This window comes from Catharus ustulatus, chromosome 4 (assembly GCF_009819885.2).
Source record: "Catharus ustulatus isolate bCatUst1 chromosome 4, bCatUst1.pri.v2, whole genome shotgun sequence".
Lineage (NCBI taxonomy): Eukaryota > Metazoa > Chordata > Aves > Passeriformes > Turdidae > Catharus > Catharus ustulatus.
The window spans coordinates 58,576,339-58,599,518 of record NC_046224.1 but is presented as its reverse complement, the minus strand read 5'-3'; the positions used below and the strand labels follow the sequence as shown (position 1 = coordinate 58,599,518).

General features: G+C 38.6%; 1 protein-coding gene across 4 annotated transcripts in view; it reads right to left on the bottom strand.

Annotated features, from left to right (window-relative positions):
* Positions 1-23,180, bottom strand: part of CHRM2 (cholinergic receptor muscarinic 2) — an 87,606-nt gene that overhangs the window by 5,410 nt on the left and 59,016 nt on the right. Inside the window, exon 2 of one of the 4 annotated variants that reach the window (XM_033057977.2) lies at positions 20,960-21,210. The exons of the other annotated variants lie outside the window; for them this stretch is intronic. The gene's annotated coding sequence lies outside the window, so the exon portion shown is untranslated. The remainder of the gene's footprint in view (positions 1-20,959; positions 21,211-23,180) is intronic. 4 annotated transcript variants of the gene reach the window in all.

Below are 23,180 nucleotides of genomic sequence, written 5' to 3'. Positions count from 1 at the left end.
AAAAAAGTCCAGACTGGAGGGTGTAACATTGTTATAACCTAAAGTGAAGCTGTAATCTACCGAGAAGCAGATCATGTGAAGGAGATTTCTGTTTCTGTCTTTCTTTCATTTTCCACCTGGGCATGCTTCTGTGAGGTTTATGGAATGGGGTTTATCATATCTCTTCCCCAATTTTCTTACCAGCTCCTTTTTTAGGCAACACATACAAAGATTTTGGCACTGCATCAAACTAATTAGTTCGCCAATAAACAAAAGAGGATGGGTCTGTTGAAGCTAACACAGTTAGTAAACATCTCAGTTGAGCATTTGGCTATCTAGTTAGATGCATACATATTTCTATTTTGGTCATTTTCAGTTTTCACTTTCAGTAAGATTAAAGTTAATTTTTACTTTTGAGTATTTGTACCTAGATAAGGCATTGTTGTTTGTTCAGGATTTTTTTTTAATATGATATTATCTTTTGATGCTTGCTTGATTGCACTTTCCCCATTGTTTTTCACATCACAATATTTTTAATCTGTATCACATTAAGCTCAATAAAAGGTCTGAAATGGATAGCAGGGTAATGCTAAATAAAGAAACAGATGAAAATCAGTTCTGTTTCCACATAGCAATTCTTTTTTGCCCCGTCTACCTTACTGGCAAGTGCTCAATAAATAGCAATTAAATTGCTAGTGATACACATTTGACAGAAGACTGAGAAAACAGTATGTGCTTTTGCCTTTAGGATATATTCTATCTTTTTGTGAATCCCCTGGAAGTCAATAGAATGCACTGGAATTGTACAGCCCATATCTGAGTGCTCATTATTTATGAGCTGTGCTCAAGGGATTATTGAAGCATGAAGGCCAGATGTGACAGGGAAGTTAGTTTTTTTCCTAATTACAATATTCTGCTTTTTGTTTCCCCATGCATAAGGCATCACTTCTTTAAGACAGAGTCTCTAAACATGGTGGAGCAATCAAAGGAACACAAAAAAGTGTCTATATATGGCACCTCTATACATGAGGGATTAGATAATTCTCCTCTGGTCCCCCTAACTAACCTGCTGGTGCACAGACACATGCAGTCCTGTCATTTCAAAGGAGCAATGCATTTTTACTGCCATTTCAGAACTGTGCCTTTTTTTTTTCTTTTTTTTTTTTAAGATGCAAAAGAAAGAAGATGATGCAAAATGTCAGCACAACAGCAAAACCCCTTCTGACCTCTCAGAAAAATAAGCAAGTCTGTCTCCATGGAAAAGTCAAAATGCTATACCAGGGTAAAAGGTTTTCTGTCTGAGGCAACTTTGTAATCTTGCAATTTATACTTAAAGAAATACAACTGACAGAGGGTGGGGGGGGCTCATGCATTTGCCTTTGCTGACAAAACCAGCTAAAATTTATTCACCAATTTTATGTTGAAGTACATAAATGAATAAATACGGGACCATAAGACTCGACAGACATTTTTTTTCTTGTTATCTACTTAGAGGTACATCAGTAAAATCCTTGGGATCAAGTCCAAGATAACAAAATGAGGAAGAGGAATGCTTTAGTTAATTGTGTGGTTCATACAGTCAGAAAAGGCTGAGTGGAATGTAGCAGAATTTCTACTCTGTGCGAAAATATCAACAGGACAGCTTTAATATACAGGACTGTCATTCCAGCAATTCCAGTCTGTTTTCCTCCCAAAGCTTCACAGCTGAGCAGCTGGTTACCCAGTTAGATGTGTAAGACATCAACTTTTTGGACAAGCTAAGAATTTCTCCCAAGCAGAGTTGGTTACGAACATTCTTAATAGAATGCATTCTTAATGAAGAGACAACATCATGCATAGAGAGATGTATTGATTAAAAAAACCAAAACCCCACAAACAAAATAAAACAACAACAACAACAACAACAAAAAAGCAAAATTTTAAAAAAAAGATCAGCAGAAAAGGTTTTGTGAGCGAGGGCTCTGCAGCTGTCTCTGGTGACAGAATGTGAGTGGGGGAGCAAAATGCAAATGAGTGAGAGTGGATCAGAGATTTAAAAATTGTGCTTAGTTATAAGGAGAAAAGTGTTTATCTAAAATATAGTTTTGAAAAACTGTTCATAAGCTCTGTTTTCATTCCACTGAAAAACAAAATTAGTTTTAAAAACTTGAAACTTGTGAAACCAAATTACCATCTTCCAACTAACTTTATTTCTGGGTCTTTTCAAGTGAAATTTTTACCCATTTTCACTGGAAATATTGGTAATTCAGTAACAATTCCCCTGATTTCATGGGAATCTATGGGATGCAAGGAGATGGATACAAGCTAAAAGCTAATCCTACTTGCTAGGAATAGGATTTCATTGTGCTAATATGAGTGGAAGAAAAGCAAAGGAGTCCCTTTCCCAGTGGTGCCTTTTTGCACAAAACTTTCCAGCCCTTAGGAAGGCTGGTAGCTCAGGACTCCAAATCACATGGGCAGTTTCAGCTTACTGAGGTACAGAGAAACATCTGCAGTCACCAGCTCCAGTAAAGACTTCCCTTTGCCTGCATCAGTGTGATTATAAAGTGAAGCACAGTTTCCTGTTTTGGTGGTGGATAAAAACTCCTGCTGTTTCTCTGCAAAGAAGAAGAGGAAGAAGAGGAGGAAGAAGAGGAAGAAGAAGAGGAAGAAGAAGAGGAAGAAGAAGAGGAAGAAGAAGAAGAAGAAGAAGTAGAAGAAGAAGAAGAAGAAGAAGAAGAAGAAGAAGAAGAAGAAGAAGAAGAAGAAGAAGAAGAAGCAGCTGTGCTTTTCAAAGATGAGTAAAGCTTTTGTTTAAACTGTTATAATCCTTCAAGTGCGTCCCATAAGTTGATATTATGGTCCTCAATAATGGCTGTAGGAAAGCTGTTAGTCGAGGAAGGGATTTTTACATAGTAATCAAATTTCCATTCTCCTGGGCAGCTGATCACTGTAACATCAGGGCCACGAGAAAACTGTTTCTTGTGGAGAAATCTCCATAGACTGAAAAGAGAAGTCTCCTCTCCTAAGTGAATTAGTAAAAGACTCTGACTTTTTGAAAAGATGGCAAACTGGTTTTCTGTATGTTGTCAATGTGAAAAAAAATAAGTTGTGGGGGGGAGGAGGAGTGTTTTTATTTTATTCCTTTTTTTCTTGTAGTTTCTAATAATAAAGTTTTTCTTTGTACCATTTAAAGTTGGGCCTGTTTTGCCTTCCTCCTAATCCTGTCTCACAAAAAATTTCAAATTAGAAAATCAAAACCACTACATGAAATTAGTATTTCTACCTGGTTAAACCAAAACCCCGACAGTTGAATATGCTGATGAGAGGATGTAGGGTTGGAGAGACACTTCTGATTTACACTGACATATATTATCACTGCTCAGAGTACTAAAATTACGCATGCAGAGGCAGGGGTGTGCCTATTTCCTAACCCAAGAGCCCCTGGAATCTTCTGGGCTCCTTCCAGCAGGCTCCAGTAGGGTTGGAATCAGGTGTACAGGGAGGGTTCTGTTTCTTGTCATGGCCACTTGCTGCCTGTGGACTACTTTTGTTTTTGTCTTGCCACAGAGCTCCTGCTGGAGAGGCAGATGTTCTGGTAGCAGATGTTATTCATCAGGGAGACCTACAGGGCAGAGGCATTTTAAGGTAATTATGACCTCCTGTGTGAGAAATACCAGATCTTATTCTTGAACAAACAGAGGTCTCCTCTGCAAGCCCATGGGTGCTTGTGTGAGTTGCACAATATGGCACTGAGTCCCATATGGGCTACCATAATTTATCCTTCTATACTAAGTGCATTCTTGCTAAACAGAGAATACCCAGAAAAGGAAAGGAATGCCTCTTGTGACCTGAAAAGCAACCAAGATAATTTTCTGAAATGTATTTCAAAGTATATATGACTTTTTGGAGTGGAAACACCATAATCACTGCACAGAAAATGTCCAAAGCCAAAGAATCCACATATAAAATAATTCACTATTTGATATTTGATATGTTGTTGGGAAATGTTCCCAGTGCAGTAGCTTTTCCCTCTAAAGAACTCATAGTACTGAAAATCATTCCCTTCTGTTGACTGGGCAGCAGTTTAGGGCAGAGGTGGGGCACACTTAAGCATTGCATCCTGCTGAGTCATGCTTTCCACTTACCCTGACAGGAACACATCCATTTGGGGCAGGCAAATCTTGGAGCAAACATTGTAATTTTAAATTTCAAATATATCTCCAACATCTGTCAAAGAAAGACTACAGAAATGTTTGGTATATTGAAATAAAATGGCTGATACATCATGGCTGTCAAAGTTTAGACAAAGCCTTCTTCTGTATTGTGCATATTGACAAGTTTAATTTGGTAAGGATTTAATGTCTTTGAATTCTCTGAAACCACATAAAGGTCAAGACAGGAAGAAAGCAACAAATGATCAGCACTTGAAAGTTATATTTGTGATTTAAAAAGGATTACCCAATAATGTATCTGCACTGCCATTGTGAGTGCACATGTAAGCATCTGTCTTAATCAGAAGGAAATATACTTCTTAAACTTTCTTTTTTTTAATCTAGCTCCTCTTCAGCCCAAACCTATTTAAAATGGATTTGATGTTTGCTGTAGCAATAATGGAATTTTTTTTCCTGAACTGATTTTTATCCTGAGCTGAATTGATTTTGATTCTAAATTTCTTCCTGGTACCATTTTAAACTCACAGTGTGAAAACAAAAAGAGAGAAACACAATCCCTTCATCTGTGATAAATGCCCTAGGCCTGTTACCCAGAATTTATTGCAGACTTTAAGAGAGAATATAGATATAGTCTGGACTTCTGGCAAAAATACATTTCAGAAAATACCCAAATACCTGAAGACTGAAATCTTCACCCCATGGATTCACTTCTGCCATCCTTTTGAAACTAGAAATATCTTTGATAAGTGTTACTGTCTTGGTGTGGTCTGGTTTTTTTTGTTTTCTTGCACCTTTGTTTACCTCAATCAATACATGTCCTACAAAAAAAGATATCCTGTGGGCCTCCTTGGATCTACTTTTACTCATCTAATTGTGAAGGATACCTAAGGGCAAAATTAAAAATTACTGGACAGCTCTTGAAACAAGTAGATCAGAGTAAAAAAAATATTAAGAAAAGCAAACCAACAGTGTGCCACAAACAACAACTGAAACAAAGCAGAAATGAAAATATTCCCCCAAAATTAGCAGGGGAGTGTACATGAGTAGGTGTCAATGCTGGCACCAAAACTGCTGCCTCAGGGCATGTTAGGGTCTGAGGATTTGCAAAGCTGTTAACTACATCTTGTACACTGCTGCTCCTGCAGTCTGAAATTGTATAGAAGGAAATATAGAAAAACTATATAGAAGTAAAATAGTGTCATGAGCCCAACTTGTTGGTATTAAATATCACATAAAAAGAAGTACAGACAGTGTAGTAAAAAAACCCAACAAACAACTAAACAATGATCTCTTTACTTTCAGGAAATGAATAATTTTTAAAAGGTATTTTTTCCCCAAAGATCTGGATAACAAAGTATTTCTAATATATTGGTATTGTTATTACTATTGCTATTGTTATGATAGCAACCCATTGGTACTAAGGCACATGAAATATTATCTTTCTGTCAGTATAGGTTGGCTGCAAGCATATTTTTGTTTTTCCAGACCTGTGTAATCAAGAGAGAATTAGCATTCTGTCTTTGGGCAGCTGATACCATTACAAGCTAAACTCTGCATCCTACTGCTTTGGGCAAACCTGAAAAATATGCTTAATAGGCATGATTCAATCTAACTGGTTTTGATGCACTAAAAGGGATTTTTACCTCCTGGACTAGTGAAGATACTTTCAGTCACATGCCTCCTTATTCTTGCTATCATTATCATAAAAAACCTTGGTCCAAAACTAGTGAGAAAATAGCCAGTTCTCTTGGTGAAGTTATGGAAGATTTTCCTCTCTGTTCTTTGGAACCATGAGATTTATCCATGTGATAAAAGTGACTGAATGCAGCAGTCCATGGCATTCCTTCCGAGTCCCACCTGCAATCCTGCACACCTCAGCTTGTCAGAGGTGCTTACACAGTAGAGGGAATTTTCAGAATGGCAATTTGCAAAGCAGAGGGTTTCAGCATTACATTTCAGGCAAAGCAAATAGTTAGGGATGCTCTTGAAAGCTAGAAGAGAAGAGTATTTTTTATGTTTTTTTTTTTTTCAGACAAGTTGCAAATTATGTCTGTTTGCTGAGATTAAAATAAATTTATAATCTAGAAATCAGAGAAAAAAGAAAAAAATAGTCCTTGGAGTATGAAAGGCAAACTTGAAGCATCCCACAGCTTTCTCTAGAGAGCTGAGTTAAATGGATAGGATCTCCATCTAGAGGCACAGATAAGCAGCTGCCACATAAAACAGTCATTTCCAGCAGCAGAATGGCTTAAAAATATTTTAAAAACTTACTTACCTCTCAGGCAGAGGAGACCCACATTTTATTGTGATTTAAATTTTATTATAATTAATGAGCAGAGATATATAATTTGATGAAAACCTGAAACCATTCTGTTAAATATTCCTGGAGCAAGCAGTCTGGATGAAGAGGTATATGACCTGGGATAAGCTCAATCAGTCAGAGGGTGGATCTAAATACATCACAGTTGTGGTTTTGATCCCTGGATGAGCCATTCAGTTAAGATCTGAGCTTGGTGATCTTTGTGGGTCCTTCCAAATCAGAATATTCTGTAATCTAGATATTCTGTAATCTAGCTAGACTGGGGCAGCCAATGCACAGAAATACATGCTTAGGCCTGAGTTTATTCACTGTGACCACATTTAGTCATCAGCTTGGGCATGACCCAACTTACAGTGTTGTTTCACAGAAGGCCATAAATGGGCTGGAAGAGTGGAGGATGTCATCAAAAGGTAAAATCGAGGCACTAGCTCATACCACATACATATTTCATCAGTGCACCTCTACTGATTTCTACCGGCAGCTTTTATAGGAGAGATAGAAAAGGGACATTGAAGTGACAGATTTCAGGAAATCTCCTTTCCACCTTGTGCTACACCACTGTTGTTGGAAGTTGACTGAAGCTCCTCACACCCATCAACCAAGCAAGTTTTGTCTGAGTATAACTACCTTCTTCAAGCACTTTAGTTAAAATTTTCATGCTAGAACTCAGACTAAATTTATACCTATCCTCAGCCATGGGAAAGGTTGCCTCAGTGGAAGAGTTACTGAAGTTTCTATTCAGATTGAATTGAAGATCATTAGGTTCAAGCATATATCTTCTGAAGGAAGAGTGTGGCCAGGGTTATGTAGTCGTTCTGCAGTCCAACATAAATTGGAGGCACAGTAAATCATTATCCCCAGATCACCTATCACACCTGTGCTATTAAATGCAAAAACCTTATGAGAGCTGCTCAAAGTCCCTGAGTGACAAGTGGTGAAGCTGGTGAAAGAGTAGAGGGATCAGAAGGCTGACTGAAACCAATTTAGAGTTTATTCTTACCCGAAGATAATGCATAAGAGGAATGCATCTCTTTTAAAAACCATAAAAGAAGATCTAAAAAACATCCCCCCCAAATCAAATCAACAACCAACCAATCAACCATCCCCCCCAGACAAGACACAATAATAAAAATCAAAATGCAAACCTCAATCTTCCTAGTCTTTCTTCAGTTATTTTTTTTTTTTTTTAAACAAGAGCCTGAATATTGGTCATTAGAATACCCCGGAGAGCTGCAACACAGTACAGGTCTCCCAAGGAACCATGGATTAACGCATGGATCAGCCTGCTAGTGAGTCCAGAAAAGATTCTGTGATATTTCAGTGAATATCTGAAAATCCCTCCAAGTCATAAAAGTCCTTTTGGGATCATGAATAAACCCATGGAGACTCTCTCTCGTTCTTCAGACAGAGTCAGAGTAGGGTTTCTGATGGGAATATTAACATATGAGAGCCCAATGTGACTCTTACTGAAGCTTAAGAAAATCTTTCATTTTCCCAAGGTTGTAAATGGTGTAAGTACCCGGCTTTTGTATGGGATTTTCTTATTCACTCACTAAGATCTATGAGATAATCCTCAAATCTGCTTTGGAAAGTACCTTATTTTTTTATTCAGCAAATGCTTTTAGAATGATTTTAAACATCATCATGGTCAGTCTTACATGAAATTTTCAAGTGCTTGAAAATCTAGTCTGTTCTTCTGCATCCATAAATTCTGAGGATTTTTACACATCTTCCATTTTCCTTAACAGCTTACCTAAGATGTAGATTAGAAGCACAGAGAAGAATGCTGACTTAGATATAACAGGAAATGGCTCCAATTCTTTGCAAGTATTTAAGCATATATTGAACAGAAGTTCAATCTTGTTTTTGAGAGGGCAGCTAAATCTTTTTTATGCCTGTATTACTGTACCCTTCATTTGAAGCAGTGAAATACTGAAGAAACTTAATTATGTTCTCACCTTACCAGAAAGCAGTGATATCTAAATGTCCATACCAGAATCTGTATTTCCAAGCTCATTCTGCAGTCTGAGAAAAGTTTTTTAAAGATGGAGAGGCAATGCTTAACAAAATATGTATAAAAACATTTAAAAATCTCAAATGAAGTGTTTGCTACAGCTGATTATAAATATGTTGATCACAACCATGATTGTTTACTGTAGGTCTGCACGGTCATCTCCCCTTTTGTGAAGAGAGAACCTCAAAGATTACATAGTCCTTGCCAAAGAAAGGAGAAATTTATTTACCAGCTTTTAATAGCTACTGCATCAGGATTGGTTCCCTAAGTCTCTGACTGTGCTGTTTCACTATATGACTGCTACCAACCTTAATTACATAGATTATAGCTACAAACTAATTACCTTCTGACTCCACTACAGGTTTAACAAATCTGTGTCTAAATCTGGTTCTGATGCATGGGTCCAGATATTGGTCCTAACATGCTTCAGTTACTTTTAGTAAGGTAAAATACCTTAGCTTTCCATTAATTCCCCATGCCTTTAACAGAAACCTCTGTTAAAAAATAATGTAATGTTTAGCAAGCTTAACTTAATAACAGGAAACTGAGTGACTTGTCCCTGACCATGCACCTTCTGTAAAAATTATATTCATCACCACTAGACCAGGCAGACTAAAATTCATAAGCAAACACTCTCAAGCTCTCTGCCCATTTTGGTTTTTAAAGAGACACTGTAAAGTCTGCTCGCATCAGATGCTGACCACTCTTGAATATTGACTAAAATAAAATAATGGGAACATTTGAAATGTAGGGTTTAAGAAGGAATAAATTGAATTATTTGAAGCCAAAAATATTAAAAGCTGGAGGGGCATTGACTAGCACAGAATGGAGAAGAGTAGGCTATTACTATGTGCACAGGTGTGCAAACTTCACAAATTCACCTTGTTACTTCAGCAATGAAGTCTGTGTGATACAAAATTTCCACAGAATGATGAATATATTTCATGTCCCTTGCACATTCTATTCTATGTCAAAGAAGATGAGTTTTTTATTAAAAGAGAGAAAGAGGTTGATTTTGAAATTCAGAAATCGTGCCATTGTATTTTACCACATGGGAACCTCTTTTACGTTGTGGCAGAAGCACCATGTCCACTTCAGCACAACTGTTGGTATAATGCCTTGTTGATTAAGTCAGTTCCTGTCCCATTTGTGGTGTTGAGGATCTCAAACTCTCTTTGTTACAGTCCTGAAATTCCACAATTATGCTGTGCATTACTCTCTGCCTTTCTTTGGCAGATTTATCTGTTACTGTCTGCAAATTTCCTGTTTCTGCTTCTACATCTCAGACCACCTTTCCACAGCAAACTTGTCTAAGGACAAAAAGACTACTGACTCATACATTTATTTTCTGAGGTCTCACTTTAGCCTATTATTCTGCAGTGCTTCACTTCTCTGAATCTAAATCCATCTTTACATGTCTTCATCGTAAAGCAAACTTACGGGAAGTAAAATTAAATCTAGATAGGAATAGCATCTAGCAGTGTACCTAGGGAACAACCTCCTCCATCAATCTGCTGTGTCCCTGAAGTGTCATGTTGGAGATGGAATCCCTCCCACTGTGCCATGCAATGGCAGCAGAACCACTCAGCAGTGACTGGTGCATTGCAATATGCCTCCACACAGCACAAACCTGTTTGAACAGCACAAGAACATACCTAGAGAAAGATATACAAGGATGTGTGGGGCAAGAGAAAATAATAAATGGGGTAAATGTGAGAGAGAAAAATAGGAACAAGACTGAGGCATGAGTAAAAAATAAGTTGATTAGAAAAAAGCAAGACATTGTGACTGCAAGAGAAACAGTTCTCCAAGAGCACTCACATGAGCTCTTCTAATTGTCACCCCTTAATGCCTGTTTTCACTACAAATTTCTCACTCACCCTAGTTTCAGTACCTGTCTGTATTATCCTGCGACAGCCCACAGAGAGATAGGGTAAGATTTCTTCAAGCCTTGCACTTTGAACAATATTGTGGAAACTGAAGAGACTCGAACTTCTGAAATCTCACCTCAATTGTCATTCAAACATTTAAGTTCTTAAATCCACTGCCATTCACTGAGACTTGGCCTCCATAACATCTTCAAGGAAGAGGACAGATATTAGCTTTTAAAAAGTTATCATTTTCTTTCATAATCAGAAATTCCAGTGTATTAAATATTTGTATAGAGATAATTTTTATCTCCAGTATAATGCTTTTGTTGTTTTGTGGGCTATTGTCTAGGTTGGGAACAGGAACCTATTTTCTCCTATTCCTATCATTATTTTCTTGCTAGTTCTGCAGCAAAGCCATTTTGGGCTTAATAATCATGGGATCATTAAGAATCATTTCCACAAAGGGTCTGCCTCTGTGGGATTCTGATGAACAAGTAGGTTTCAGCTTTTTATCTACAGGTAAAACTGGCAGTTATCAAAGGGTTTCTGTATTTCTGCCTCTCATCTCTGAGGATGACTAAAATGTTCAAAAACACAATAGAAAGAAATGACATAAAGTGAAGAGAAAAAGGAAACTGACTGAACTTGGGGGACCCCTGGAGTGGGGTATCCAGTGCATCACATCCCTTCTGTGTCAGCTGAACAGGTAGAAGCACAGCTCAGCACTGTGGAACAGCCACAGCTCTCCGTGAGGTGACATCTCGGGAATTTCACTTGTTTTGGTGGGTTTTTCCCCCTGCTCTTGGTTGTGTTATTAAGTGCTGCCACATTATCTCCTCTCCTTAGTAGTGACACTTTCTCCTCAGATATTTGCAGCAGCTTTGCATTAGGACCTGATCTGCAGCCTATTGGCCTGGGACAGACCTACATCACTCTTCTCATTCATCCATTTCCCTCTTCATTTTTCCTCATGCCTAGTGCAAAACCTGCTCCCCTTCAGTGTCTCTAGTCCTTCTTATCTTGTTCATCAGCTCTCTGCTGGTCACATCTGTCTTCTGGCTATCATTTTTCCTTGGGCTACCACTGGGTTTCTTTTCTCATCTTCTTGTCTAACAGATATTGGTTTTGCTGGAAGTGCTCAGATCCTATTACTCTGATCACTTTAAACTGCAGAAAGACCAAAGAGATTCCTTCAATCTCCAATAAACCTATGGGCTGTAGCAGGAAGCAATGCTGTGATGGCACGCTCTGTTTCTGCCCTCCCACTGAAAATAAATATTGGGTGAGGTCGATCACTGTCTTTAGCAGACAACCTGCAGAAAAAATGCAAACTTTCAACAGAGCTTTACTCTGAAGTTTTCAGGAAGCATCAAGAGCAATCTATGGTGAAGGTAGTTTGAAGGGGAAACCTTACAACAGCCTTTTAACAATGAGAAAGTATCCAGTAGTCACAGAGCAGGACTAAGGGGAACAGAAGATGGTAACATTATCTAATTTATGTGTATATAATAAACAATTCTGTTGTACACAGAATGTATGAGTGTGCTGAATTATTTCCCCATAAGCTGGTCACACCAAGACCGTCACTGCCCAGAGTGGAAGTGATATAACCCAGGTGGGAAGGTAGAATGAAGATGGGAAGTGATTTCCCCCCGCTGAAATTTGTGGCTCTCTGCAGCTCTCAGAGTCTGAGGCTGGACAAAGCCTCGGTAACACCATGCTGATTTGCAGATGTGCTCCCCAGTGCTACCTGCCTTGTGACACCCTTTGAGAAACGTGTGACTCAAAGGCACATTTCACAGCTCCTTGCTCTCAGTCGCTCATGCTATTCGCCTACGACTTCAAAGGGACAGCTGAAAGGAAATGTTTTGCAGAGAAAAAAGGGAAAAAGAAAAAAAAAAAAGAAGAAAAAGATAGTCTGCTTGTCCCTTTTTGTGTTTGTGATATAACAGGTCTAAGATGTTTTGGTATAACTGCTTCTCAGAGGGTTATTTTTCCTTTCTTACTTTACAAAAACCCCAAAATACCCTGGCAGCGAGGAAGAAAACAGCTGTGATCCCAATCCAGATGCTTCCATCTTAGAGTGGGTTTGTTAAAGAGCAGACAAATCACTTTCCATTCTCTGAACAGACTCCTTGGGTCAAGCTGGACTGATGTCCAAGGTAGCAACCCTCAGTTTTTCATTTTAGGCCTTTCAGCAGTGGCACATGCTAAAGCACCACATCTCCCTGCTGCAGACCCAGCCACAGAGTAAACACAGAAGTCCCTGAGGGTTGGTGGTGCCCTTTCAGGCTGTAGTCAAATCACTAAAGTGACATTTTCTCGTTTCTTAGTGTAAATAAGGTTCAGTTCTAAGTTCGATACTTTTTAGAGCTTTAAACATGTTTTCTATAAAATCAATGCCCTCCACATATATAAAGTCCTATAAATAATGTCTTTCATGAAATTTCTAAAGTGTTTTTTTGGGTTTGGTTTTTTTTGGGTATTATTTTTGGTTTTCTTTTTTTTTTTTTTTTTTTTTTGGTTTTTTCCCAGTATGTACAATGCCAGATTAAAGTAGGATTAGGTTTTAAAAAGTTTTTAATTAGTTTGGATCTGTTTGTTGGTCTGCTCTTGATCTTTTGTGATACGCAATGCAATCCCATTGAACGTTGGAGGAACTGAACAACACCAAATAATTAAAATGCAGACACTCTTATTTGTAGAAAGATATAGTGGAGGGATTTACAGTCAAGTTAATGTTTACCTCTTAATCTTTCTAATTTTATGGTTGGAAAATGCTCTTTAAATTTAATTATCTGCTTCTGTATATTTGCTACTTTGTAAATGAGCATTTAAAAATGTAATTTTTCTTTATAGAGCTCTTTTATAGTTTTGCATCCACTCATAATGATTCCGGTCACCCTAAACAAATGCTATCCAACCCACCATGCCACTGACAACGGCATTTTTAACTCTTCCTAATTGTGAAAGGTTTGTAGATGTCAAACCCTGTAATTTAAGGGACAATGTGCTTTCTCCTTAACCCCACTAAAAGCATTTCAATGATAGCACATTTGCATTGCATCACCTTTGCAAAGAGGATCAAACATCCAAAAGATGACATTCACAAATAATGTAATTATATCTGTTAATAAGAAAAATGTCTTTTCTATCTACTCCTTCTGGATCTTGTGATTTACTAAACTAATGCCCCTTACCTCTGCAGAATCTGTTTATAATTGAACATAAGAACACAGTTCATAGCTGTTTTCAAATACAGGTATGGCAGAGAGATTAAAAGAGCTGAATTCTTACACTTTCTCTGGAAGAATCTCTTCTTGCTGCCTTATAATCTTCACAGGTGAAGGGTGGTTGTTACTCCACATCAGGTAGTGAGAATCTGATGCAATTTGTCTTGTGCTGAGCAGAGTCAATATGACCTCAACTCCCATGTAAATACACATGGACTTCAAACACAAACAGAAATTTGTGTTTCAGGCATTCTAGCAAATTTGCCATGACCATGCAGACATGACTTGTGATGCTTCCTGTTCTTTCAGTACTGGGAAACAGGGTAATGTTTGAGAGTAAGTAAATGGTGATGCAACTTGTTCTGGTATCTGGCTGAGAATAAAGATAATGTAGCAAAATGAGGAAAAAATATCATATATTTCCTAGCTTCCCTTTCTAAATCTTGTGATTCACGTTGTACTTCTGTGGTCAGGAATTGGTTCATTCTACCTCTGTTTGTTAGGGTCAGGATAAAAATAAAGTCTGTGTAGTGAATTGGATAAGTGAGACAGAAGTTTTGGTTTTGCAAGACTCCATGCAAGGAGCAAAAAGAGACATTTGAAATTTTTCTCTGTCTGAAAAGAAAGTTCATTAAGTTGTTTTGAGACTTATAAGCACAGTGACAAAGGTAGTACTGTTAATGATGGGGAATGTCAAGTAATTTAGTGCTTCACCTTAGATTTTTTTTTCCTTATGTCCTCCTATTTTTATTTGAGAAGGTGTTATATCACTAAGAGTGACAACAACTACTCCAGCAAACACAGAAATTTGTTAGCACTAATCACAATTCAAGTAATCATTTTTCCTGCTTCCTTAAAATGGGTCTGTTCTGCAACAGATAGAAAATCAAAAGCTCATGATACCTTCAAAGCATAATCTCTCTTTCTCCTTGTAGGTATGTATAGAATACATATTTATGCTCTATTGTAGTTTTGTTCTTTCTTATCTTTTTCATTCTTTGCTAATATATTTCCAATATGGTTTATCTGCATTGCATTTTTTTCTCTTAATCTGTTTTTCTTGTTGTGTACACAAGGGGTTTGAACAGTACTGTGAATATTAGACAAAGAAAAAAATAAATCCAGTATGATCAAAATTATATGTGCTAATCAGCTATAACCAGTGTTTCTGTCAGAAAGTGCACACCCATTGAATGTATAGTGTCTTTATATCTCTCCTCTATATTGTTCGGGTTTGAGATTCACGGAATTAATCTCAGCTCCCTCTGTGGCTTACAGAGTTATCTCTTAATGACAAAAATACACAGATATTATTTGCTAGTGCTACATTCTCTTCATCTCCTCTGCAAACACACTACTTTTGTACAGGTTTAAAATTAATTAAATATCAGGCTGCTCATGAAAACAGCAGTCACTGGGAGGATATAAGAGAATTCATGGATTGAGTGGTGAAATTCCACACATCAGCACTGGCCCTGGAAGCCTGACTTCAGAGAGTGCTGAGAGCAGGACTCCACTGTATAAGCTACATTACTCATCCACACTCCAGTTTCAGAGCCTGAAATCTCATAATAAATTTCTCTGAAAAAAGACCAATAGGTCAAAAGCCTCGTGCACTACAATGGAAAAATTTCTGTTGCTTTTGGTAGGCTCATGACTTCTCTATGAAAAAGGGGAAAAACAGGATTGGTGTGTGGGGACTAGTCCTAGTTCATTGTTTTATTAGATCCAGAATCATATTCTGCTCTTCCCTGCTGTAAACTGTCCAGGGATCACCCTTGCTATTCATCACTTAGGAGAAAACTCTGTCTTCAGTACCCATTTGTAACATTAAGAGTGACCAACCAAGCATTTCCTCTTTCTGAAGGACAATATTTCACTTTTCTGTCCTTAGTACACAGTCATGCAAGACTATCTAGGGCTGTTACTGTTGCCAGGTTATTGGTCTATATATTCTGAAACAAAAAAAAATATCTGCAAAGTATAACATTGGGTTCAGGTTTGGAATCTAATGAGCTTCTGATATGCTAGAGCTGTAGATACACTCTGCTTTGCAGGCTGGTTTTCCAGGTGTATTTATTGGACAGGGCTCCCCTACTTTTAAGCACCAGCTGCAGTTCACCCATCCTGTTTATGTCCAAATGGATATCTGTGTATAGGACTATTATAAGTTCATAAAGTAGCATGGAACCTTAAGTTATAAAAGTACTTTGTAAACGGCAGAGACTAGTGGAATCATCATAAAAATGAGCATAGTAACTGTCCTATGAAGATTGTGATAATCACCACAGTAACTGAGGAATAAAATGCCATCTTTTCCATTTGCCTATTCTATGGTGGAGATGTGGCTAACAGGTTTCTTTTATAAATTGGAAATTCAAACTCTAAGGGAGAAGAGCTACTGGGATGTCATGGGATGGGATGAGCTGGAGGAAGCCCTGACAAAGACAAGGTCATCATAATATAAACAGGAGGAGAGGAAGGAAATTATAGGAGTGCCAGGGACAAGTGTTTTGTCTGAACAAAATAAAATAGACATAAGTCATCAACATTTTTACTCAGGTCTTGTCCTTTAAGTGAATAAGACAAAGGAACAAATAAATAACAGCAAAATAAGTTGAACTTAGCCACATTTGCCCTTCCTCCTCCTAAAAGAATATATTTCCTGTAGTAGAAACATTAGTACAAGACTCAGACTTTTCTGTAGCTCCTGTATGGCACTCCTGTGGCGTAAGGTAATGGAAAAGCTTCCAGGCAACTGAGTATTTTCCCCCTGCTGTAAAATCTCTGGGTGGCTGAGAACCAACACTTAAAAACACTTACAAATGTGAATAACCTCAAGATATCACAGGTGGCCACATCTGACAATTTAACACAAAGGCCACTAACTAAAGCTCTCTCTGCATAAAAGGAAAGCAAAAGCCAAAGCTATATATGTCTCCCTCTCAGAAAAAATCAATGGAGACTACAGGAAATTTCTTAGAGAACTGTTGGACTGTTGGAAGTTTGGCTCTTTCAGTTCAGTCACAGAACTCATATGGAGTGGCTGAAGTGATGCAGTATTCCCTAGGGCAGTTGGGCTCTACCTGCAAGGCTGGGGATAGGAATCACCACTGGGGTAAACATGGTGTTTCCTCCTCCTACTCATATCGCTTTCTGCCCTCATTCTTCCAAGTTTTACCACTTCAGTGGCAGTGGCTCTCATCCACCAGCTTTGGATAGCTCCTTATTTTCCAACAGCCTTGAAACAGAGGGTATATCCAGGGTCAGCTATGTTCAGCACTTCAGAAGTATCTCTTATATAGAGATTTCTAACTTTTAGAGAAATGTTTTTGTCCCGTAACTGGTGCATCTTGGAAAGTTGTTTGAGAGCAGACCACAAGTCCAAGATCAATGACAAAGGATATACTGTCAGATAGAGTGAAGCACAGGACCTGTGAGGGAAGACTGAGGGCAGGGAGAGTGTTTAGCCTGAAGAAGAGATGGCTGTGATAGCAGCCTGCCAATACCTACAGGAAATCCAGTGAGAAGATGGAGCCATCCATATATAGTGGTGTGTAGTGGGAGAATGAAAGAAAGAAGACAAAAGGTTTTGATGACATCAAAGGGAAAAACTTCCACTATGAGGCCAGCAAAGCAGTGCCTGTACACACGGATTTGTCTCCATTCTTGGAAGTTTTTCAAGCCACAACAGATAAAACCCTGAACAACCTTGTCTGAGCTCAACACTGACCCTACTTTGAGTATGAAATTGGAGTGGAGACTCCCTGAGTCTGTATCCACACAAATTATTCTATGTTTCTGTGATTCTAGCATATGCCATGAAGTTTCCAGGTACTCTTCATCATGAAAGCAGGAACACAGATACCTTTGTTCAAGATCGAGTCAGACATGTTGGAAGCAACCCATGTGATTATGCAGAAAGGAGTCTGTGAGAAAAGTACATTGGAGAGAAAAAGGAACCAGCATCGTGCAGGTCCTTGGCTTCTTCCTCAAAATAAGCATCTGATCTGCACCAGAATTAACTGCCCCAAGTTTGTCCAAGAGGAGTCACCTGCCTGCAGTGTGCAATCTGCTGCTTCCCAGGAGCTGAAGCTGACACGACCCAGGTAAACTGAAAGACCCCTTGCCACAGTTTCCACAGCTCTGACCTGTTGTTGATCACTAGAAATCCTTTGCAGCCAGTCTGAAAGAGACCCTGAGAAAAAATGTGAGGGCCCATCAGCTTTACTCCAGCTTAAGGAGTAAAGATCAGACTTACAGTTCTGCTCTGATTGCAGCATTTTCCTGGGAAAAGGTTTAACGTGAGCAGAGCTGTATGCTGGGAAAATTTCACCACAAGAGCAACTCCTCAGGTGCATATCTCAGCTCATTCCAAAGCAAAATGCCTTTAAAGCACAAGTGAATCTAGCTTCATGCTTGCCCTTAACCCTTATTTCTATTCCTGTTCACAAGTTCACATAGATGTTGTAACGAATCACATGAGAAGATCCCAAGCTCTGCACTCTCTGCCAAACAAGTGCTACCTTGTGCATAAGCAAGAGAAATGCCTGTTCTAGCAGGCCCTGGCAGAGCTGTGGAACAGTAGTGAATAGAATCACACAGCAATAGGCCTTTACATCTCCATTACATAATATGTGTCTTTTCTCTCCCCTCCAAATTGCTTTTACTGGCGACAGTGACAGCTGTCCATCTCTGATCCCAAACATGCAGGTCTGCAAGGAGCAGCTGCTTCCTCTCTGAGCATAATAGCCCTGATATGAATGGAGTCTGCAATGATGATGCAGCTGAGATTCATTTTCCAGCACAAAACCTCAGCACAGAAGCATCAAGAGTGCCAACCACATACAGTTCAAACACAAAGGCTTGTAGGAAGCTAGCCAGACTCTTTGAGTTATAATTTCTGCTCTTAACTTGGAGGTTCTGTTGTTCATCCATTGTTAAAGAGGATGAGGGTATAGAGATTCAGTCCATTTAAAGAATAGTCAGTTCACTGATGCTCTGTGAAGAGTTACCTCTATAATTAGTCCACCTCTAATTACAACCCAGTCAGATAAGCATTCCCAGTTTTTTGACTGCCATTATAGTGTCAGAAATGTACTTTGCAAAATACTTGGGTATGAAATATAAAAGTAGGATATGTTGTGGCAGCACTGTTAGACTAGAAGTGATGATGACATTGCACATGATAACACAGAGTTTTTGAAGGAACACGGTTTTGGCGTATAAACAATGACTAAGATTGAACTTTCCTGGAATCAGTGTCTGTCCCTGAAATCTGTGGGCACAGCACATCATCCCTGACATCAAAGGCACGTCAGGTACCCAGAAGTGCTAATGCTTATGGTAGTCTATTTATCCATTTCAGTCACCTGTGTGTCCATATTATTTTCTCTTTTTCCTGCTCTAAGTTAATCTTGCTCAAAGATCTCAGAGCCCAAAGATCTACAGGGCATGGGTGATGTCTCACTCACCTCAGGGCAATGCTGGGCACAAAAGGCAGCCCAAGACACTAGAGATGCTCTTTAACTTCATAGCTTGCCACAGTTCAAGGCATGGAGGAGTCCTGGAGGTTTGTACACCTTTTCATTTTCTTGTCTATTTACAGGCAGTGAAACAGGCAAACACTGAAGTGGTTTCTTTTAGCACATTTTTACACAGAGTCTATGCTTGCTGGGAAGTGGTGGGATTTTGGAGCACAGCATTGGTGGCAGGCATTTCCACATAAACACACAGAGCTTTCTTTTGCTAAGAGAGAGCTACAACAATGCTCAAAGAGAAAGGAGAAATCAGGGTCTAAGAAAGGAAAAAGGGAAGATAAGAGGATTCATTTAAATGCAGTGGAGCAGAGCTAAAACCTGGATCAAAGCCTTGAAATGATACCATGAAGTTGGTGGAAGCCTGGTAGAATTGGCCCAAATGAGACTACTAAATAATAAGTGACTCATGCTTATAATTCCCCCTCTCTTTCATCTTTGTGTGCTGAAGGTAAGTGAATCCTTATTCCATTCCTACATTCAGTGAAACCATAAATAAGCAAGTTATTAGTATTATTGCAGCTCCAGCTGTAAAGACAAAACCTGGCAAGGGTCTGAAAGGTTTTCAGTAGTTTCACCAAAAATAGCAAGAACAAAACAAGAAGCTCACCATCTCCAATTGTCATTAAGTTCTTTATATACTAAACTACTCTCGAAAGACATAATATCTTGCCAATTTTATATATTATTGCCTCATGGATACCAGATAGATTGCATCATCATAACCAGTTCTCTTTTTTTCTAGAAGTTCTGTCAGTGAATCCAGTAACAGAAAAACTCCATGGAATATCTATACATTCTGACTCATTAATTCATCCTTTTCTCTAACTGGCTCTCTGATGCCATTTGAAATTAAAGTGCTGAAAATATTCCAAGCATATTTCCTTCCCTAAAGATTGTTTGATGCATACCACAGTGTTTTCCATCATTTGTATCCACTAAGCTGTGCGCTGTGTCTCTCTCACTGTTCTGTCATTTGCAATGCTCCCAGGATATTAACAAAGATAAGTTATTTAAGTTTTGATGACTCTGCAGGGCTGCTTTTAAAGTGGCATTTTTTTATGCCAATTTTTTCCTACTTGGAGAAAGTGTCTTTCCTTCTGGAATAAACTTGTGAAAAACATTCTGCCTGGTATTTTCCTGCTAATCTTTATCTCCGGTCTTGTAGAAATCAGGAAATAAAAATGCCCATTCTGAAACCTGAAGGGCTGTGGTGCTTAGAAGGTGTTGAAGAAAGGTCTTGTCAGAGGGTTACCCTTCTCTGGATTCAGAGCTAGTCCCCTACGTTTGGCTGTTCCTTCTGAAAACACTCATGCAAACTTTCTAAAGGTTGTCTGAATCCAGAAAAAAAATCTTCTTTATGACACTTTGATTATTTCATTCCTTCACAACATCATAGATATTTGAAATGTCACTTTAAAGTATACTTTAAATGGAAAAGTTCACAGCTTTAAAGAAAGTCACAGTTATCACACGCCTTCCAAGAAATTGTACATTATGATAACTATTTTGAATCCTGTGAAAGAACTCAAAGTAGGGGTGCCCAGAGGGGGGTATATTTTTTAATTATTATTTTTTTATTTCCTTGCATCTTATAATATTGAATAGAAACCTGAGTAGCTTTCTGCAAAGAATATTTCAGTTACAATTAACACCACTGGATAGGAATCAAAGCCATGAGGATATCAAGAGCCTTGTCATGTGTTTCAGCATGCAGTTCAATACCTGGTTTCTTGTGGTGGTTACAGATTTACTGATCAATTACTACAGAACAAATAGAGAGTGAAGGAGAGAATTTTCATACCTATAGCAGCTGATGTTTAACACTGGCACCTAAGTTATCAGACTCACCTTCAGCTCTTCAGTGAATGAGGATGGGGAGGTTCTTTCACAGTCATTTGGCTTTTCAGACCTCTGAATTAGGCACCCAAAATCTTTCTCTCTGCTCTCTCTTAGGCTTCTAACCCAAGTATATCAGCTGCAGCTGAGTGGAGTATGAGCCCCCATTGTGCCATTTTTTTCTCTGTTATCCAGTTTATTCTTAGGGAGTCTTTCAATATCTCATCTTTGTCTCATCTCTCCTCCACAAATTATTGTGCAACCTGATGTGGAGAAAACAACAGTCAAACAAGGATATTATAAATACCTTCCAATGAATGGAGTAAACACTATGGCAATAAAGCTGACCAGCCAGCCTCCCTCATGAGTTGCTTTTTATTGTGTTCTGCTGTTCTGTCATTCCCTTAATGCTGCCCATTCATCTCATGCTGGGTTACAAGTCAAACCTGCCTACAGTCATGTTCTCTTAAGGCTGCAGAGATCCAGCTGTGGCCCACTCATGGCAAATAAACTGTCTCATAAAAATACAAGGGCTCCCCCATAATTTTTCAGCTGACTTGTATCGTTGCTACGGAATAGACAGTTGCAACTGGACATTCCATAAATGCCTTCCTTGGCATATGTCAGACAGCTAGGCATCATTTATTTGAGGTGCTAGGGCAATATCAGAGGGATTTGGGGCAGAGAATAAGAAATATGGTACAATCTAAGCAGTGTGTAGTGGCACTATAATTGAGGGAAGATACAGGGAAATGGGGGTTACCTATGAGTAAACCAAGCAGTTTAAATTTTCTGGTACTCCTCTAGTTTAGTAACACTCATTGAGGAAGGAAAAAGATGTTTTGTGAGGGCAGGGGGGAACAAAGGAAAGAGAAAAATTCAAGCGTGTTGTTGTAGAAGATTATAGTGGCAATTTATATGAAAGCAGCTGCTCAATTTCTCACCCTGAGTCAATTTGAGACAAAAGGTCAGTGAACACAGAGATGGCAGTTCAGTATCTTCTTCAGTAAGCAGCAAAGTGACTTTGCCTTCTGCAGTCTTTCAACATGAAGATAGATTGCCTTGATTTTTTTTGCACTTAAATAAAGTAAATCATGTTCAACTCTAGAAAGTTTAATAAACCTTTTTGGTTAACATATTTTAAAACTCCAGTCAAACCACCTAGTTAATCTGAAATCCTAAAGCCACAATATTTACATCTTCTAATCCTGTCACTGCAGCAGGCAGTGAGTTTTTGTGCTTCACTATAGAAATGGATTTCCTGTTTCTTTTTTCTCTTGAGTGATAAAAAATCCCCTGCTATAAAAGATCCAAAACCAATTTACATCCATCTTTTCATATCCTGGTTCAATTATGGTTTTTATTACCTCAAAAGTTACCCTAAATGCTCCATACTGTCCAAGAAGTAGGTAATTAAATAAACAAACAATTTAACTGCAAGGGAAAGAGGAGCTTCATTCCCTCATTTACCACACAGCCCTCTAAGCAACTGGTTCCAAGCTGTATAATGACTACCCTGAGTTAAGGTTCTTCTCTCCTAACATTTCAGATAGAAAGGTCTTTTACCTCTTCTGTTTCTACTAAGGTTAATTTAGCTGACCTATTGAGACATCAGAGACATCCAGAGAAAAGAAGAGGACGCAGTGATCACATGAAATGCACTCAGTGTCAGACAGAGGTTGAACTCAATGCTTATTTTGACCCAGTCCTCTCAAATAGAGGACTTGAGAGATTTGAAAGTCCATAGATGTGAATCTGGTACAAGAAGCTAGATTTTCATATGCTGCACATATGGCTGCAGAACTCACTGCCACGAGAGTGGTTTGTGGTCTGGTCATTGTTTAAATAGGACTGAATGTGGGAACTCACAGAAAGGACATGTAAAATGTTCATCATAGAAATCTGCAAAGACCATATGCACAGGGAGGTGGTATTCTAGTTCTTACTCATCTGTGGCTGGATTTCCAGGACACTTTCTAAACAGTACAACTTCAACAGACTTTTTTTTTTTTCTTTTCCTACTTGCTTTTTGTTTAGCAGCTTCCTAAATAGCTGATAATATTTGAAGCACTAATGGACATAAGCAGAGAGAGAATTAGAAACTCACTGGGCATGTCTTGTGTTCTCACAGTCCAACACTGGTTATCACAAGGTGTGCTGAGATCAACCTTGACCATGCACATCTTTCAGCCTTTGTTAGACATTTAGATCCCCCAAGCATGGTGGTTTTTTT